Source organism: Pseudoliparis swirei, chromosome 6 (assembly GCF_029220125.1).
Source record: "Pseudoliparis swirei isolate HS2019 ecotype Mariana Trench chromosome 6, NWPU_hadal_v1, whole genome shotgun sequence".
NCBI lineage: Eukaryota > Metazoa > Chordata > Actinopteri > Perciformes > Liparidae > Pseudoliparis > Pseudoliparis swirei.
Genome location: NC_079393.1, coordinates 12,812,203 through 12,832,969, shown reverse-complemented (window position 1 = coordinate 12,832,969; position 20,767 = coordinate 12,812,203). Strand labels below are relative to the sequence as shown.

At 42.1% G+C, this 20,767-nt stretch overlaps 1 protein-coding gene across 4 annotated transcripts in view; it reads right to left on the bottom strand.

Moving 5' to 3' along the window:
• The window catches only part of LOC130194877 (talin-2-like), a 99,383-nt gene that overhangs the window by 57,485 nt on the left and 21,131 nt on the right, over window positions 1–20,767 (bottom strand). The gene's annotated exons all lie outside the window — the stretch shown is intronic.

Genomic DNA, 20,767 nt, shown 5'->3' with positions numbered 1-20,767 from the left:
TGCAGCCATTTCAAATGAAGTCGCCTTTTAAATGTCGAGCTGACAAGGTCAAAGCACGTCAAAACATGACGATACTGTAGAATCCCGGGTTTTATCCAGAAGCCCTCTCGGCTAACCTGTCATAAGTACATGGTTTGGTACATAAGATCACCAGAAAAAGAGATTAAGGAAGACATAATGAGAATATCTTTATGTGAAAGTGCCACTTATGTTTTACTGCTTTGTTGAAGGTTCTGTGGAGAAACATAATGTAACACACTGCAATGTGTGAATGAGAAACTCTCTGCGATATCTAGCGGCGCATTGATGCCCACAGTGCAGTGAAGAAGACTTACTGGATGTGTTCAGAGGAAGGCAGACAGAATGTTCAGAGGAACCACTTCGGCGAGAACATTTTCCTTTCCTGTGATGAACCAAACAGCTTTCTAGAGGGCACTCTCAAAATGACAAATAAGTGGTCAACATCTAGAACGAACAATAAAAGTTGAACGCAAACTTTGTAAGGCCAAAGCAAACAACCCAAAAAACATTATTCAGTTAACTTGGGAGTACATTCCAAGCGCAGTATCATAGTGTGCCTCCCTGCAGTTTTGTTTTGCTCTCAGCGTGGACTAAAAGCACTGGAGTCAAATGTTTAAATTGGCTGCAAAAGGCACGTACAACAACTTTCCCTCTGACAAATACAGGACACTTCAGAAGGTTTTTCAAGCCGCGTAGGATGCCGGCCAACAAATTGGAAAACTTTTCTGAAGAATGTTTCAAAGACATACGTGTTTTTAACAAGATAGTTGTGTTCGGTAAATTCTACTGCAACAAAGTGAGGAGAAGTTATATACAAGATAAAAGCATTTCACACATTTAGTTCATTCATAGTAACGACAAACACTTGAATTTGATGCTCTCCGAAACCGTGGAGGTCTTTTTTTTTTTTTATAAGAAAGCTTCCTCAACTATTGAAATGAGCAGAAAAAGGTAAATGAAACATAAAAACATCCTCCAAAGGAGCACAGGTCTGTTTTTCTTGCATTCCAAAAGAAGTTGATGTTTACTAGTAATTCAGTAAATCATAGGAAATGATCACGGATGTTTGTATATGCTTGTGTAAACTAATTACAAAACAATTGAAAATGAAAATTATTTTCTCATCCAATAAAAACATTTTGTGCAGAACAGATCTTAATTTTCTGAGAAATCTTTGATGGTCTGTACTTGTTGTCAATTTAGATGACGCAATTGTATCTCATGATATCTGGTTAAGACTGATATGATTCCATTGAAAGATGATCAATCATCATATTGAATTATCACCTAGAACAAATTCCTGGTTTTAGAAAAATGCAATCATAGAAACCACAATGTTTATTTTCCACGCCGGGGACCTGGTTAGGACATGTGAAACATGCAATTCAGCACCAAGTGAGATAAACTATAAAGTAAGACCAGTGACACAGAAACCCTCCCTCTCTCAACTATGTCCAAGTGTTCCTGATTACTGGAAACAAACATCTCTGCATTACATCCGCAACATAAACATCTGGTCAACTAACCGCCCAGTCAACATGTATCCGTAGCATATTGTGCAACAGGGTCAAGTGATGAGAAGAGCCACGCTGACTACTTGAAATTCCTTTTGCGAACGCTTCCAGCTCAGAGCTGAGGCGACAGATGGGGAAACACGGCGATACGACTCTGGACACGTCGTTCAGCCGGACCCCTACGGAGACGGAGGAGGCACGCGGTACGGAGCGGAGCATGCAAGGGGTGCTGCCATGCCTACTTAAGGACTCGCAGGCTCACCATTTCATGCTCCACATCTGCCGGTTACCATAGCAACCCTGGATTCGGGCAATTCCCCAGTCAGGTTACTTCTGTCACCACCAAAGGAAAATAATGGGGCCTTTTCTAAACAGCGCAGTTTGCACAAAAAAAGGAAACATGATTGATGGTTTCTTCAGTGGTTACACACTCAAGTGTTTAAAGAGACAAACTGTCACCACTGCAGATCAACTGAAGTGGAGCAGAAACACTTTTGCTGAACTCACTCTGCAGTTTCTCACACAGAAAAGACTCAGTAGAAACAGTAGAAGTTCAAAGATTTCAGAAGATATTCTACAACTGAATAAAACCAGGGCACAAACAGGAGGGGCACAACGCAAAAGAGAAGCTATTATTACTGCTGAATCACAGCGTTTGAGACTCAACACAAGCTACAGAACCAGAGGCAACAGCAGGAAACAAAGAACTCTCCCAAACAGTCGTGCAACATTTGTAAATACAGCCAGACTTCAAGTTTCACTCTGCCGTTTCTGCAGTCGTGTGAAGATAAACTAAAAGTCTTCAAAGACAATCTGCTTTGAATGCGTCATCGGTGAAGAAACACAGTAAATTGCAGCGAGCAAGATTAGCTATTTACTAAATGAGTGCGAGCCACAAAAAATGGATCGAAAAAGAATGGCTGTATATCAGAAGAGCTTTACAAGCTGGTCATTATTACAGCATGGGTTCTGTGGAATACCCCGGTGTGGGTTTCATACAGACAGAAGCAGCCGATCATTAGGAGCAGGCGTCTGCAGGGTCCCAGTATCTCAGCCGGAGCCTGTGTGAGAGGTTGGGGAAGTCCAGAGGAAGCATGCCGCCGGCCAAGCGCTCTCTAGTTCCCCTTTCTTTAACCCGATTACTGTAATGAGCATAGGGACTGGAGGATGCACAACATCGTATGTGGATGCAGACAAACACACTCACTCACTCTCTGTGCACTCTCCCTGGAAGCGGGATGCAAAGGCCCATCATCAGACTCGTCCCCAGCAAAGCTAGATGGCTCATGGACCACAGACGTCGTGGGGTAATGGATGAGAACAGGAGGTTGAAATTTGGTCAAAGCAGGTTTGGAGGGCAGTTCAGAGAAAGGTTGTCCAAATGCTCAGGAAATGATGCCAAGTAGAGGTAGCACTCTGGGAGATGTGTGCATCAAGAAGTTTGCGTTGACTTATCGCTTTCTTGAAGTCTTTTGACACTCGAACCTTGATTTAAGCGTGACACACCACACAGCCAAATCAATACATAATGGTGCCTCCTACACAGGTGCGACAGGGCTTAATCACTAATATAAACTATTATTACGATAATAAACACTATTATAAACGGATTACGACTCAGTCTGCACCCTAAACATTTTTTACGGATGTATTATCTCAATCATAAAAGTAATGATTTTGGTTGTTTAGGGCGTTGGTTAATGTACAGTGTGTTGTCAACCGAGACATCAGGATGCTCCCAAACTAATCATGTTCTTACGACACAAGTGAGTGTCTGCAGAGGAGAAATCCATTAGCATACATGGAGGAGATCAATACATGGTTTAAAGACACAGAGTTATGGATAAGTCCTGCATCCAACTGGTATTTTATCATGGATGGGGCTTCGGAAACAGAGGCTTGATAAATTCCCAAATCCAACCAGACTGACGCACATGTTCAAGAGTATGAAGCAGGTGCATGTTTGCTGGAGTGACATGGGAGTTACTCTGCAAGACACAGACTCAACATATATTCAGTTGTGTGTAGACTAAGCACCAGGGAACAAATACACAGGAATGGACGGAGCTCTCTTCATGCAGATTTTACAAAGGCCACGTGAGCCAGAAAAGCAGGGCGCACACAGCAGCTTCAAAGCAACAAGAAACAAAACGCCACTCACAATATAGTTTGCACATTTGGCAAAGTATGCACAGCTTAGATGTATTTAAAGACCCAATTGGACAAGTTGCCCGTTCATGAGTTTGCTAAAAACCAACTCATACGGAGAAAATCATCTTTTGCTCTAAAATGTTGAGTTTATTATTTCATTTGTAGAATTAATGTACGAAGAGCCTATAGCCAATTTAATAATCATGAAGTCGTTCAGAGAAAACTTAATTAAAAGTCTACATATTTAATTGCATTGGCAAAAAAAAAACATCGACATACCCTGAACAGAACGAAGAGTAAGAGCTGAAGGGAATACGAGGCTGTTTCAAAAAGTTACCGTGCAGAACAACCTTGCAAAGGTGAGGGTAGATTTAAACCGCAGTGTGGGAGGTCCTCTCCAATCACGGTGTTTAAACATAACATTTATAATATTCTTATACACGTTTTGACATAAAGATCTTTCTCCGTAAGTACTATAGTAACCAACCCTCGTTTCAATTGATTTTAAAGACGGACAACTAGAGCATCAACAACCTTCAAGCTGTTGAGATGGTTCAGTGACTAACATATATTTTCCTCTCTGCACTCGGAGCGTAATTAAGTCTGTTGCCGCCCGTCAAAGAGCGAGCATCCGGTGAACGACAAGGCGAATGCAAGAACGCTTCGCCAATTGACAGAAACTGTGAGGTTCTCCTGTCTTTGAATACAATTATTTTCTGGCTTACTCCATGCCGATTAAAAATACATGCAGCTGCAACAATTCAGATAGCCTTGATATGGCGGTATAAAGATCCACATGGTACGCTTTCTGAGGGGGTATCAGATGAAGATGGGATTTGATTGATGCTAACAAGCAAAAATAAAATTTCTTATCGACTGAATTCCATTTGGAAGAAATCTAGAAATCGCTCATCACTGTCGAGGTCTGCTGCGCCTCTTAAACGACACCACTCTCCAGCCCACAGTTCTGCCGGTTTCTCCTTCATCCTCCAAAAGAGAAACATGATTTCCCAAAGTGGCACAAAAACACTATCCATTTAGGGTTTGTGTGTTGGTGCAGCGAACGTATATACTGGAACAAGAAATTGAGCCCGGAGCCAGCATTTGGCTTTCCTTCATGATGTTAGTGAAACTCAAGCCCATTAGAAGGAAAAAAAGAAGCTTTTCTGTGTGTTGATTTACTTGAAATCCACTCAGTGATCGGTAAAGGACACATATCCTGAGGGAATGAAAAGGATTCCTGGTGCACCATGCAGACTCCACAAGCAGCGATGTTGGCACAAAATGAACATCCAACTCTGACATTTCGACTAAAGAAGGTAACAAAGAACCTTTTTTATCTTCTGTTGTAAATATATCTTACTTTAATAGCACAAAAGTAACACTACCTGCCTCAGCTGTCATGCTGATCTCAATTTCCTCCCATCAAGTCCCATCCACAGGAGAACAGGCACTGCACCCTTGCAAAATTACTTTAAAGCTTAGTTTCGTTCTGTCCATGTCGGTTGTAGCACCGTCAGTTCAATGCCTGCCTGAGAACCAAGTGACTGAGGCTGTCAACGAAAATACAAAAGATTTTAGTATATAAAATACTGTATTATAGAATTTGACAGTTGACATTTACAATACAGAGGGTTTACTTTGAAAGAATAGATTCTGCTCTATGTTTAGACATGTTCTGGGACGGCATTGCAGATCGGTGGGTCGATTCCCCCCTTCGGTCCAGACTGAAATATCTCCTCAAATATTGGAGTCCTCTATTAGTCATGCTCCCCAGATGATGAATCCCAATAGCTCTGTGATACCCTGACTTTTCCTCTCATGTAGCATCATCCTTGGGTACACATCTAAATGTGAACAATAGTTTATGATCAAATACCTGCAAAGCTGAAGAAATTTGGAAAAGATACCGGTTCAACGTTCTACCTAATAAACATCAGCATGTTAGCATCGTCACTGTGGGCATGTTGACGTTCACATTTCGCTAAAGGGTTACAGCCTCAGTCACTCGCACGGCTTTAGTTACCGCTTCAACACCGCTTCACAGAGATCATCCGTCTCAGATATTGAACTTTGGTAGTTGTACAGAATGTTTCGAAGAGCTCACTCCAACTCCTTCAGACAACTGAATGTGGCTTTGATCTAGAGGTCTACGAAGGTCTCTTCCATAGCACATTCTCACTATTTGCTCCCGAGATCCGGCTGTGGAAAGTTAATTGCTCACTCAGCTCAACATATTTTCCCACCACACATACAGCCTAACACTTTTCACTTCATAAACTAATTGTATGCAGCATGACAACACGATAGTTCAGCATCGCAGTAAATTACACATTTTAATGTGGCTGAATGTCACAGTCGGTACCCCAGAGGTCATTCTTGGAGCAGCGTATTGCTGATTGCTGTCAGTTATGAGTGACCCCGCTACTGTGTAGCTTAGCAGTTTGCCGTGCTTTCTGTGTTTCACTAATTGCTTTAATGAATTCTGCAACCATAGCACACAACTCATTAATGCTGACACAGACTTCTAATTAGTTAAGTGGGGGCATTGAGCCAGCCGACAATTTGAATTCTTATTATTTCTGCTTTTTGAGCAACTATAATAACATTTAATTATCTGCACTAAACACAACACCTACATACATCAACAGCCTTTTAGGAATAATTATACATAGTTATTTTCATGTCAGCTTTTGTCAATTTATCGTTAATTGAGAAATGCAGCGATAGCCACAGATGAGAACATGGCAATCATCTGCAACAAAGAGAGTGTGGATTTGAATTTCAATGAAGTCAGGAGGCAAAAAACTAAAAGCGTTATACCCAGGACATCAAAGATATGATTATTTACCCAAGTTGGGCATCAGCTTATCCCATACTATTTATCCTCATATCAGTACTAGTGCCCTCATTAAAATGCCCAAGACTGCTCGTCTCTCGAACTATTCAGAACATTTGGATATCATCAATTTATCATTACATGCATCTTATTTTTTTACCCGTTGAGGATGAATAAAGTTAGCAATTGATAGAATGAACGAGGCTGCAGCAAGAATGTAATTCCCTCCTTTATGCAAAACATTATGAACAAACTTGTATGTTCACTGAAAGGCAGAACATGTGCCAGTAGATGCAGCAGCAAGAAGAGGAGCAGTAGGACCGACGGCATTGGAAAGCATTTAATACATCTGATCCTTAATGATGTGTCGGAATTCGAAATTCATAAATGCAACACAGGCCAATTCCCTGTATTCCAGCTGGGGCACGTTTTTATGGTGCAATGTCACTTTGATCTATTGCAAGCAGTAATGTAGGCTTTTGCAATTCTCTTCACTGTCACAAAATGGAGGACATCAGCACGTCGTGTCAAACGGACCAACTAAAAAGTAAGCGCTTTGGATTATTCGCTATTACACATCCCAATAACGGTTAGGCTGTTCTCTGAAAATGTAAAATGCAATTACCTTACAGTCGACCAATATGAGGAGTCAGCTGTTGTGAGGCAGCGGAGGTGAAGTACAGCATCGTCTGCAGCGCCACTCATTACACATTTGAACACACCGAGTTCATTCCTTCTGCCTTGTTTTATTTGAGCGGTGACCTCCCTGGTGGGTATCATGAGGGCATTACTGGTGTATAGTCAGGAGGCACACTCTAAAGCAGTTTGTTGGGTTAAAAGTTGAAACTACACAAGTAAAAACACCACAATTCCCACATTGAGCAGCACATGACATCAAGACAAAATGCAATCTCTCACAAAGAGCCTTAAAGCATTTGCATGGTTAAAACAAGTAATGTACCAGAACCATCAGAGTTTTCCAAAGCCCAAAATGTTGTCAGTGCCGAAACAAGGAAATACACTGAAGGCATTTCAGGGCATCTGCTGCTCCAAACTTGATTGGATAAATGATTCAGAACGGATGCTTCTAATGTCCCGCCTGCAGTGTGCCACAGGGGCGTTTCAAATTATGTGCATCAAAAATTGTATCGAGGGCATTTAGTCCCCAACACTTTAACATGACAGTACCTTGAGGGGAAATGAAAAGCGAAAAAAAGCTATTTCAACTGATGGCCCCAAAAACAAATAACGCATATTGTGCGTGGCAATATTTCATGTGTAGCACACAATACTGTGTAACGAGTCAGAATATGCTCTACGACACTAGGGTGCACATGCCTGCATGAAGCAACTTAGAATACCGGCGGAAAGAGACTTTTAACACAACACTACTGTCTGATTGTAATAGTGCTGAAACAAAGGCGGGGAAATATATGAATATTATATGAATGTTATTTTCACATTATTGCTGATTTTTTAAAATTAATCTTTTGAAACAACTAATTGTGTAAATATTTTGTCAAAGCACCAATAAATCAACCAATGCAACCAAAGAAAGTGCAGTAAACATGAAGATATTTCAGCACTTATGAGATAAGCAACAACCAATGGCTTTTTGGACAGTTTAAAATAGGTTGTATTCGATTTGTTGGAAATAGCACAAATCACCCTTAACAAGCGGTCATTGATTCTACCGCTGGGGGAACACGTGGGTGTGAAGGCAGGCGAGCGTGCAGGCAGCCAGCGAAGTGTGCCCCATTCTGTTCCATAATAACCGGACAACCCATCCATTTCATTGTTGCCTCTCCTTCAGATCTCTGACAGGGAGAGGCATCATCCGATTCACTGGCACAGATGTGTGGGAGAGAAAAAAAAAAAACCTGTCAACCTCCACATCCAGCTCGGGTTAACAAGACAAAAAGTTACGCTCCAAAGATCTGTAGGAAAAGAGAAGCCCGTGGTACTACGGGGCGCCATCTCTGATTCGCCCTCTCTTCAACTTCTGCATCTAATTGTGAGGCTGAGCACACAGCTGTGACACTCCAGTTGGATACCGATTCTTTTAATCTCTTGTTTTTTTATGACATCGCCATGTAATCTCCGTCGAGCTACCCAGGGAGCAGCCAGAGAGGCAGGAAATTAAATCAATGCCGTGTCTCTGCATTGGGTGATACTTCATTAGCATGGGCGCTACAGATGTAGCAGTAAATCTGATTTATGAAGGGTCGACAACGAAAGCGCCGCAGACAGACGCGGGGATTCATAACAGCAGGAGACCGGGACACCCGATGTTTCACCACAGCTTTACCAATATTTGACAGAGGGCAACCGTACAGCACACGTTCCTCTCTGCCACACTTTAGCATTTAGATGCAGTCATGTCGTAGGAAATATAATTAGGGTCTGATTAAAGAAGCTTGTCATTGATTTTCATTCGCTGAATAGCGTGACTAAAAGTGGGGCATTCAGAAAATCAATTTACTGTTCACAGAAAAGGCAGGTAAGTATAACCTCCAGGGTTTTTCCTGGGTCAAAATGGGTCTTCGGTGCTCCCCCCAAAAAAAAATGTTCCCCATAAATTATGGAAGCAATGCTTGAGGAAATCATTTTGCTAAAATAGATAGGCTAATAGATTGACAATTAGAGATGCACCGATCAGGTTTTTTGGTGCCGATCACCGATCACTGAAATCAGTATCTGCCGATCCGATAATACCGATCACGGTGTTGATTGAAGCATTCTATTTATTGTGTAGCATTATTGCCTAGGACTATGAGGAAATACATATATAAAGCACCTCAAACATTAAAGAAATTACAGATTTCTTTAAACTTTTAGGACTTTTACTTTGAAAAATTTCCAAATTGATACATTAAAATTGTTTGATTGCTATTGTAGGGGATTTCAGATATGTATGGAACACATCTGCATTATTCATTTCCTGGAACTCTTGGGGAGATCTATATACAGGACTTTTCTTAACATACAAAAGTCTGACTTATTTTTATAAACGTTTCCTTGGTACAGTAAACATGTTTTAATGTTAGCATAATTTAAGCTAAATCTCAGAAACGATCTCTAAAGATACAAAATCAGTTCATTGTTTACTTTTATATGTTCGTGTATGATTTGTCGACATCTTATTTTGACAAACGGATGTTGTTTCACGTGGTTCTTTCCGCTAACTTTGCAAAACCGGATGTTGTCACATAAATCCTTCCGCTAACCTTATCAAAACCCTCGCGCGCTCCCGATCGAATGTGTTTACCGTGAGCATCAGTCTCTAGGGGCAGACATGTGAGAGTCGGCTGAGTTGACCCAGAGATTCAACTCGGGGGACGGGGACGCCGCTCGGTGGTGAGGGAGTATCCCCTCGTGGTCCTCTCACTCTGCGGCCCTCGCCGGGCGCATCGTCTCCGTTGCGGTGCGCGGCGATTGAAACGTCTCTGATAGTTTTTCTCGCAGATGTTACGTCATCTGATCGGCCAAGGTTGATACGCCGTTTTGAGAGCGCCGAAAAAAACCGATAATGGGAATATTGGCCGATATGGATCGGCGCCGATCAGATCGGTGCATCCCTATATAGTCCAGGTGTATTCGTGCACGTCGGGCTGTTGAGTGATCAGCAGCTGGCCGCTCTGTCCATTCGCGCACCTCACAGTTGCGTATTGATCAGACAAGAAAACACGCTTATTAACTCGATTACTATTGATCAAAACAGAACGAGGGTTCGGCTGTAGCCGACTTGAAACATACTATTGAGAACATATTCGCTGACATGCACGTGATGAACACAGTTTTTTTTTCTTCTTTTTTTTCCATCGCGGACTTTTTTTGCCTTAGGCGCTCGGGATTTGTCATAGGCGCTCGGGAAAACGGCGTAGGCGCGCGCCCAAATGTTCTCTGCAGGAAAAACCCTGACCTCCAGTGATAATCATGAAACATACATTACACAAAAATCTATAACAATTTCAGGGCTCCAATTTCCCCTGCAAGTATCATTTCCTTTTCTATACATCCGTTGCATTACATTCTCTATAAATTGCAATGTGGACAGTGGTAACAATGTTTTACATCAGCCAGCACATTCAAGTAAACTGGGTTTAATTGGATTAAGTGTTCATCTTTACGACATCCTTCGTCATTCGTTAGGTAGGTTGGACGTTTATTAATGTTGGGCTTTAAATGCACACCTCTTTCACACCATAGGGCAGGGAAAGATCTATTAACCTAATTACTTGCCAACGATGTTTCAGTTTATATAGAGTATATATTAGTCTGTGAAATAAAATCTGCACAGGCCTATTTAATGTTTTTCAGACTGTTAATTAAATGTGTGAAGTGAAGTCACAAACATTGTAATACATACATTTCAAGTATTTCTAGTTGTGAGGGAAAGTTCTTAAATGTAACTAAGCATTAGCGAGCGATGCAGTTTCGTGGGGTACATCTGGCCACCAGCTGTTGCGGCACCACAGCATTTAGAGGTCAGAGTGTCGGGAGTGACGACATCTAATCCTATAGTAGCGATGGAGATGTTATGGAGAAGTAAGACGAAAGTGGCGATACAGTTGGCTGGTCATAGGAGACGCATTGATAAACCCGCCCATCCCCATTTCAGAGATTCCAAATGATTAGTTGTGCACTCCCATGGGACCGAGAAGCTAAGGAGGGGGATGTGTGATTCAATTAGTCCCCTAGTTCTGCACCAAAGGGAGGCAGACAGATCCATCTCATTGAGATATCCAGGATGTGCAGGCCTGGTGAATGCACAGAAGATATTGGCAGCACATCATTCGTGCTGCTGTTTTGAATTAACCAAAGTCTCACTCACTAAAGGACTGCTGGGAATAAGTAAACCTAGACATCTCTGCACTAGCAACACCAAGCAGTTCCTCCTAAAATACCCTTCGCAATCCTTATCTCCACAAAGAGTGGCCGCTGGAGGAGGGAGCGCAGACTGAGCCGCCTTACATGACAAGCCAGCCACATTCTAAGCGATTCTTGTGAGCTCGTGCCATGTGTCGAGGATGCCGTGTCCCACTGAAGATGCATACAGAATGCCCTTTTTAGAGCTCAGCCTCCTCCGCTGTCTTTGTCCCACCTCCCTGTGGGGAATTCAGAAAGCTTCACAGGGCCTCGCTCCACGAGATTCTTGTAATTTATGACGGCCTTTTCCCCAGGCAGAGAGAAATAAAATCAACCTGTAAATATAGAGCATGTTGCCCCAGTATGAGCTCTTCACATAGACCGTTAATCACAAATAAATGCCAAAAGATCCTGGCAGTCATTAAATAACAGCATTAATAATCCCCCTTGTGGCAGATTTGTTTTTTGGATTATGAAAAGGGCAGAACGCCTGGGTATTGAAGAAACATCAAAATTAGAGGTAATTAGGAATTACCAGAGGCACATCAGCCACTTCATGCGGTTTTAAAAAGGGACGGCCATTAGCACTGGGATGACCTTTGACCTGAGGCTGGCGCACACACCTGGCTATGTTATATGACTCCTTCTGAGCCAGACTGGAGTGAGAGGATGTCAGCTCGTGGGTATAGCATGTCCACTGCGGGTGGGCAGCCACTCTCTATTGGCTGCAGGTCCATCAATCTCCTGTCTGAGGAAACTGAAGCCTCGACAGAGAGAGAAGCAAACAGCTGTCATGAAGTGGCCTGAACAGATGGTAATGGTGGCAAGAAATTAACACCATATCATTTAAAAATTATTCACAGCATCTCCATTTGGCCAAGGAAAAGATACGTGTCGGCAACTTCAACACTTTTCTAATATTAGATACACTTCTCACGCCGAGCTCTGTATTGTCGGATGTTTATTTTCTCCACGTAGCTTATTCTTTTAGCCCCTTGCAATATGTTCACATCGATCAGGAGAACTGCTTTTGAAGTTTCCTCGATAAAAAAGGAATACTGCTTATTGTACGAGAGCCTTTCAGTGATGACAATAACTCAGACAAGATCATTCGTATTCACTGATGCAGGTTTGTCATGAATGTTATACATCATATTTGTTCATGCTTTAATATATCCCTCATATTGCATTCACAGATTGGAGGGAAGACAGAAAGAGAGTTTGTATGTGCACTGTGTGGGCAGAAGGAAAGATAAAATGTTCTGATCCATGTGTTCTCGGGCCTGCTCGTCATCCCCAAAGGCAATGCAATTATGTTTGTGACTGCACAGTGTCCTCGGGAAATCCAAAGCAACAGCTTTCGTTCCCTTAACCTTTGCCAATTTCATTGACGGAAACAAATGCTTCAGTATTTCATGGGGCTGTTAAAAACTATTCGGCCTGCAGCTGCAGTCAAAACTGAAAATACTCCCTGAAGAAAAACAGTCAAAATGGTCTAATTTGAAGAAAAAGAGTGTATCGAGGTGCCATGAGATGCCCACATTATACTTGACTTCTGCTAATTTAAGTCTACATTTCATGATTAACTTAATATGCATGAAATATCGCTTTTCCACTGTGAAGAGAATATTCCTTAGAGATTTGACATCAACTATATTGGGAGCACACAGACAGGGTTGCTGTTTTTTGTTGCTCCGGAACCGTCGTCTGTCTGTACACTAAGGCTTTGAAATTAAAGCTACTAAGCCTTTACTTTGTCCAAATAGCCACCGTTTTTACCAATTACTACTGCATACAGTCATTTTGCTTTTACAAAATGAAAAGGAGTTATTCTTCCAGCTTAGATGATGGGGAAGCCGTCTGTGAGAACATACAAGCACATGCAAAGAGCAGGCATGTAATGGTTGCCTTATTCAGGGCTTTTTCAAGATGGCTCACCTTACACAAAACACTGTCCATTCATGTTGTGCTATATTGGACAGGCAGGGCATCATCGGAACAATGACCACTTCCTCTGATGGCTCACTGGCTAACAACATGATTCAATCCTCTGCGTTAACATAGTTATTCTATTATTATGGTATTGCACACATATTATTGCACATATTCACAAGCAGCTTGAACCAGTGTAATAACAGCATAGCCATGGGGGGAAGTTAAAGAGCAGAATAGAAGGGAAACAATCAAATAGGTAATGCATACACTATATGATAGGCTATCAGTGACGCCGCGGTAGCCTCGGGGTCTCTTCCTTTCCTCCATTGCAGAGGTCAGGTAATAACACCTATGTTACACTGTGAATTAATGACACCTTCTCCTTATTTGTGTGCTGTAAATGCTCCACTGATTCCTTTTAAACGTAAATACGCACACAGTCACACCACATCCAGGACGCATTCCTGAGAAACAAAAGGTTCAATCTGGCTTCTCCGCATGTTAAACCAACACAGCATTAGATGTCAAACAATATCACTAACAGGCAAGAAGCAGGAATATAATGATGACACACACAGAGAGACATTGTGTGATGTTGATATCTCCCTCACTTCAGTGGCCGCTGACACAGTCACAGGAACTTCAACACAGATTTAGTCAGTTTTGAAGGAAGTCCACATTTATATTCAGCTCTCAGAACAGCGCACAGACAAACAAGGTTAATATGAAACCTCAGGATTTTGTATAATTGGTGATGAATTGAAACGTCCTCCGTTGCTCTTGATCCTGTGCCATCGGGCCGGGGGACCTTATTCCCACAGCAACAATTTAGAATTAATGTCTCACTCAACTCGCAGGATCAGCAAAACTACTGAGGTTGAGTCAACACATCGTTCATGAGGGCAGATGACTGTGACAGTTATGAAATTACCAGATGTTATAAACAGTACATATGAGCCATCGTCACTAAGGACGCCTCTCACAATGCCCGTCTGATTCAAAGTGTTCCCGGTGGCTTATGCTGCATCTTCGTAGTGCTGCAGCCTGAAATAGTCACGTAATTGGTCACTAGGGCTCATGCATTTTTGATACCGTAGAAGTCTTTCTATAAACTCTTGTTTTCACTTTCAAAAGAAGCCACAGTTCTCACACGTTCAAATGGTGTCAAGTACGCTAGCACACGTAGTAAATGGTTTACATTCAATAATAGAAGTATTGAATGATAAATGATCTCACCAAAGAACAAGTAAACAAAAATAACAAATCTGACGTGACATTAATTACTGGTGAGTAAGCGATAGACACAGTTTGGTATTGATTCGATATGCATGCCTATTCATCACAAGGCTATTTATTAACCAAGACTATTTTTTTTATTAGGTTTTTGCAGTCTTTTTTAAAGCAGCATTAAATATTGATTTTTTTTCTTTTGGGCCGTTAACACCTCATTGACTTTTGATCATCTTGCAAGTTGCAAACAATCGCTCTACAAATCTCGAAGACAGAGGGATATTAACATTTTTGTGGCCCTGTTCTGGTCTCCACCAACTATATAGTGTATATAAATAGGGCTCATTAGTGGCTAAAAGCTTTGGTCTGGTCAGCAGCTAATTGCTGTGTCTCTGTGTCTGCCATTCAGTGCTTGTAGGAAGTGTACAGTGGTTTTTTGTTGTTGAAGTTGTCATCGTCATTATCTAGGAACTATTTAAAAGTTATCATTAAGATAGATCCCTTTCACATTGACAATGCTCAGATATTATCTTGTTAATATTACATGACCTTATAATCATTAGTCACTAAAGAAAATAAAACATCTGTTGAAGGACGATAACACTGAAGAAACAATTTCATAGATGTTTCAGTTGAATCAACTAATCAATCCGTCAAAGACTATTGGTTGACAAGAGATTTATTTGCCAACAGACCTCGTGGAGGCCTCCAGCTTTGTGCAAAACCATAAGGGCTTGTTGGGCTCTTCTAGTTCCAGGTTCAGTTTTCCCATTGAAAATGTGGTCAGAGATCAAAATGGTGCCTGTGAGAGAACGTTTTCTGAAGAGCAGACGAAACATGCCGTGGTCTCCCGAGTCAACTTTATCATTCGATCTCCAAAAAACGGAGCAAAGAATGTAATCCACGCTATTGACTTTCACCGAGGGTAACCAGAGTCCCTTTGCCCTTCACACAAGGTCACTGCACTGCTGATGAGATGGATACACAAGGCTTAAGTAACACAATCACTGTGCAGCATCCAGCTGCTGAATGCACTTCTGCCAGGCCAACGTGGAATGATTTCGACAAGAGTGTCAGAGAAGTCTTCTTTGAGACTCAAGGTGCTGACACTACATCGCCCTGTGAAGAGAGGAAGAGAGAGAGAGAGTGAGAATTCTCGCTAAGTCAGCAACCCCTGCAGCGGCTCAGAGCAGAGGATAGCAGTATTTTCCGTGCTGCTCTTCGAACAGGAGAGTCCCCTCCCCCCCCCCCCCCCCCCGCCCCGTCACACCAACTGCCTGACAGCGTCTGAGCACACAGAGAACCTGGCAGCCCTCAATTAACCTTGATGTGTCACTACTGGCTCGTCAATTCTCCCGAAAGCAAGATGAACGGTGCCATTCAACAGCAATATCATTTTGTTTACTTTATCTGCCGCTTGTTCCATCAATCCTCTGTCCCTGTGCAGCAAGCCTTTGCGCCCTCTATCTGAACATTGTGTAAACCCTCTCAACCTCCATCTCCCACTACAGTACAGACTGGGATTACTTCAAACACCGCTCTTTGAGTTTGATCAATATACAAAACAATTGTGTCATAGGTGTAAAAAAGACAAAGATTGTCTCATCGAGTGTTATTTTCTGAGCCGTGCCGTGGTGGAGGATTCCTACCATTTAGCCGCACTTGGTCGTGATGCATCATAGATGCAGATCGATGACAAGTGGCTCGATCACGAGGAACTCTGCTCCACTGTCATTGACCTCGAGCTCCTGTGGCGTTCCTGGGAGACCCGCCGGTGAAAAACACTCAGCATGATGATGAAGAGTGCGTGCGTCTAATGTGCTTTCTTTGTGATACTGGCCACAACAAACACTCCTAAAAGCAGATCACAAATAATGTATATTGTATATTACAAAAGCTCTCCACGTATATTGTATATGTGTAGAAAGGTTATTACAGTTCTTCATTTACACAGCGTAAACAGCTCACAAATACTGTGAATTTCACCAAAAGAACCTGTTCTCAATCCTCTGTTGAGTGAACATTCAAATCCACTTCTCAGCAAAGAGACGGGTAGATGCTCTGAGCACTACAAGAAAAGAGGGGTTGAATACAAGGAGATGACACAAGCAGCCATAACAGAACAAAGACGACCAGTTGATGCGCTCCGTGCTGTGAGCATTTAAGCCCAAAGCAACATGTTGACTTCAACCGAATAATGCACATCAGCTCCTCGTACTTGAATGCAACACAATGCTTATCGGACTCATATTCACTCAAACGTGTGGAGAAACATGACAGCGACAAGAACATGTGTGCAGCCGCTTTCTCTTTTTCAGAGGAATCTGTGAATCACATGATCTTTAGTACATCACCTGATGCTTAACGCGGATAATCAGTTTGCCTCAGGCAGAGTGCCGTCGTGTTCCTAATCATCCGAGTGCACCAAAACAGAGGCAGAACTAAATGAAGTCGTGTCAGTTGCACACTTACTCTCTGACACTTGACGAGAGTAATTCGAAGCTAATTCAGTCATTTATACCGATTGCTCAAAGGTTCAGAATGACTAAATATTATGTCAGATGCTAGCTCACGGCTCAAATTAAATTCAACAAGATACCCCTACGTCAAACGACACATGAAGAGATTAGGTGCATATTTATCAAATGAACCACAATTGAAAACAATTTACCAACACTTTATAAAAATGTATTTATAATAGCAGCCAGGCGGCCAAAGGTAAGGAGACAGCTATATAATTACGCTTGACAGCTGTTGCTCAGGGAACCCTCAGATCACACCTCTTTTATTTCATGCCACTAACCCCGGTTGGGACCGTGTGCTCTGTGTGCACGACAGGGGAGTCAGATCTGTCCTCTGCTGCTTCAGACTGGCATCTCATTTGACCGGCTATTGAGATACTGCCCCTGACCTGAATGAACACCACGGCGGCATCTACTGACCTACTTCTGGAGTCGGCTGCTTACGCATCTCAAGCACACTTCAGACCACTTGTACACATGGACATATTATGGGATGTACTGCGTCAGCCACCACTGCTTCCTGAGGATCGTGTTCAGCATGGTACCACTTCACCTTTCCATTGATTTACACATTATGCTCAATTTTAGCGAATGATGTCACGTTCCCGATACATGACCAGGGGATCTGATCACAAGTGAAGAGAGGAAATGCTCCGCCTTTAACTAAAACCATTATAATGCTGTCGATAATTTTAACAAGTCTTTAAGTTAAAAACTGTAGAATAAAGCTATTACAGCATCAATAATTGAGTGATCAGACTTATACGCTTTTGATATAATGGACATCAATTATTAAATCAAGGGTACAGCCAATTCAACCTGATCAACCTAACTTCAAAGCTAAAGCATACTGGGAACGTGGTCGCGAAAAATACAGGAAATTCTTCAATCAGATTGATGTACTAGTGGAGAAGTGAGGATGGCTACCAGCTTCTACATCTGCCTCTATCCTATCTAAACGGGCTGTGATCACAGGGAGAAAACACATCGGAGGGATCCATTTCACCCGTAAAACACACAACACAAAGGCTGGGTCACAGCGACAGCATGGGCTGTGTTTTAGTTTCCACCTCCTACACTCTCATGCATTAAATATGGCTCAACAGTCACACTCTCCAATGAGTCTTAAAAACCTTAACCCCCCCCCCCCCCGCCCTGCTGAACGTTTCTTGGGGAATTCTGACCAGGAATGTATTCTTAATGACGGAGCAACTGCAACAGCTGAGAGGAAAATCACTTAATAATGAATGGCACGGAAATACAGTTGAGGCTTTGTCTCAACTGCATTTCCTTGTTCTCAACACTTTGTGGATGAAAATACTTACTCATGCATGCACGACCGTGTTATAGTTATTTATGGAACAGTTTAAGGATGGCATATTTATCCCCGGGTTGCACAATTTGAAAGAACAGAGTAAAAGCACTGCATTTAATGACCATGTTTGAGACTTGTGAATCCCAATAAATTAGGCGCAGAATAAAAGAGTGAACTAAAGTTGTTGTAGCAGAGATACCCTTAATAGCTTCCCATAATACGGAATCACTGTGGTAATGGCCTCTTCAATAGCCACAATGAGTATGAAAAAGGCACCGTTTAAAAAATAGTTAATTTTATTTACTCCTGCAAAGTGAAATTGCAGTATCTAATATTTCAAAAGATTAGGCAGGAGGAAATGTATTATGGTATCGGAGTCTGCACTACTTTTTATTGTTTACATTTGTTTTTACTATTCTGATTTCTTTTGGCACACGCTTACAAACACAGCTTGTATAACCTTGGTCTTGTGAATATATGTAGTGTTGTGTTTGATTGAACAGCGAGCTTTTATCAGTTGACGCTGGCAGATTCATGCTGCATGTGAACTTGTGACATTGGTGGTTCTGTGATCTAATTATATCCGTGTACCGTGTTGTGGGAAAGTGTACAGCGCTCGTTGCAGATCGTCAGATTGGGAAGGTGTCCGCCTCTGTATCAACGTGGACAAGCAAACGGGGCATCTTGTGAACAGACAGGTGCAGTGCTCCAATGCGGAGATTTCCAGAGCTTCAGTATTTCCACAACTTGATATACTGTATCTGAATGCACAATGACACACACATAATTAGTTTTGACTAATCTAAAAATAAATACATTAATCCTATAGACAATCCACCTCAGTTCTGTTATAAGGGAAAGGCATTCAGGATTTATAAAGGCTTCACAGCACTGTGTAATCTAGAGATTATTCCCTATTGACACATTTTACCAAGCTGCCAGTCAACAAATATGTGTTACTAGAACTACAAGGGATGAACACGCCATCCTCTCACCATTTTCATTTAGATAACTGTATATATCACACAAAGGGCAATTCATTTGCAGCTGTACCCAATCTATATACGCAATAATTATCAGGCAAGGTATATATACTGACCGACAGATCAACATAGGTGATGGGTAGCAGCAAGTAAAATAAACCATTTTGCTATAGTTCATAGAAACAAGGTCTTTATCATTATATAGATTATTGTTGAGGTAGTGAAGATATCAATCTGAACATTGTAGCATTAGGGTCAATTGTCAATATTTATAATAATAGCAATATTGTATTTGTATTAAGGTAACGGGATTTGTTGAGCCCTCTATTCTAGCAGATATCAAGCAGACTTCACATTTGGGGATGTCTGACGCCATCAGCTGTCAACATCCAATTTATTTAGTTTTGGAACTTGCATGTTTTCAAAATATGTCAATCTAGAATACAGCTGCTTAGCATGTAATTGAGAGTTAACAAACAGAGATCCTATGTGGATATTATACAAATGAATAAAGCAACATGCGACAATGCTGCTGTCCATGTACCATTCCCTACAATGTGGTTGTTGGGTGATCTTATCCTCCACTAACTGGTGCCTTACAGCACCACCAGGGAGTACATTTTTAGTTTGGCTACCCCCAGATAGAATCAAGCCCCGAGCACCCTCAGTGATGCCTTATGGTATAAAGTCATCAAGAATCACAGCTGTCAGCCAAAACAGCTGGACTCTTCTAGTTATGTCACTCAAGACCAAACATGTCACTCTTCAGTCACGGTTTCAAACTCCACCTAACGGCACGAGTATCGTTGAATTGACTCGTATACTACAAAATGCCTCTCATAGAACATGCTCACCCGTTTTATATCATAGAGGGGGTGGATTGTTGTACTCCAACAGTTATGGTCTTAGCAGCCAAATGCTTCTTCAGTAATGAGAATGTTGAAAGAGGCCGGCTTGTAATGCACTTCGACATGGAGAGTCAGCCGAACACCCGGTCATTAGTTCTACTAAGTATTGCACTGTATAAACCAACCAGATATGTACTATAGAGGTGTACACTGTGGCCCCTTCACCAAACGGTCACTTTGTTGGGTTAACGTGTAATGCGAGCACACACACACCCCAGGGCGGCCTAGCAGTTTAGGAGTCGTATCCTTCGATCAGGGGATGCACATCCTCCCTGCTGGCCTTGGAGCGAGTATAGCCAGATGTGCATGCACTCCGACCTCAAAGGCATTTCCCCCACAGGGAGCCATGCCATTTGTATTCATCACACAGGGGCAAATAATTAAGACTGCTGGCAAGCTCCAGCAGTCTCATCAAACTGGACCAAACCATGAGAGTGACCCCTGCCTTTTCTGCCCACATTTCTGTCCGCCCACTGTAAA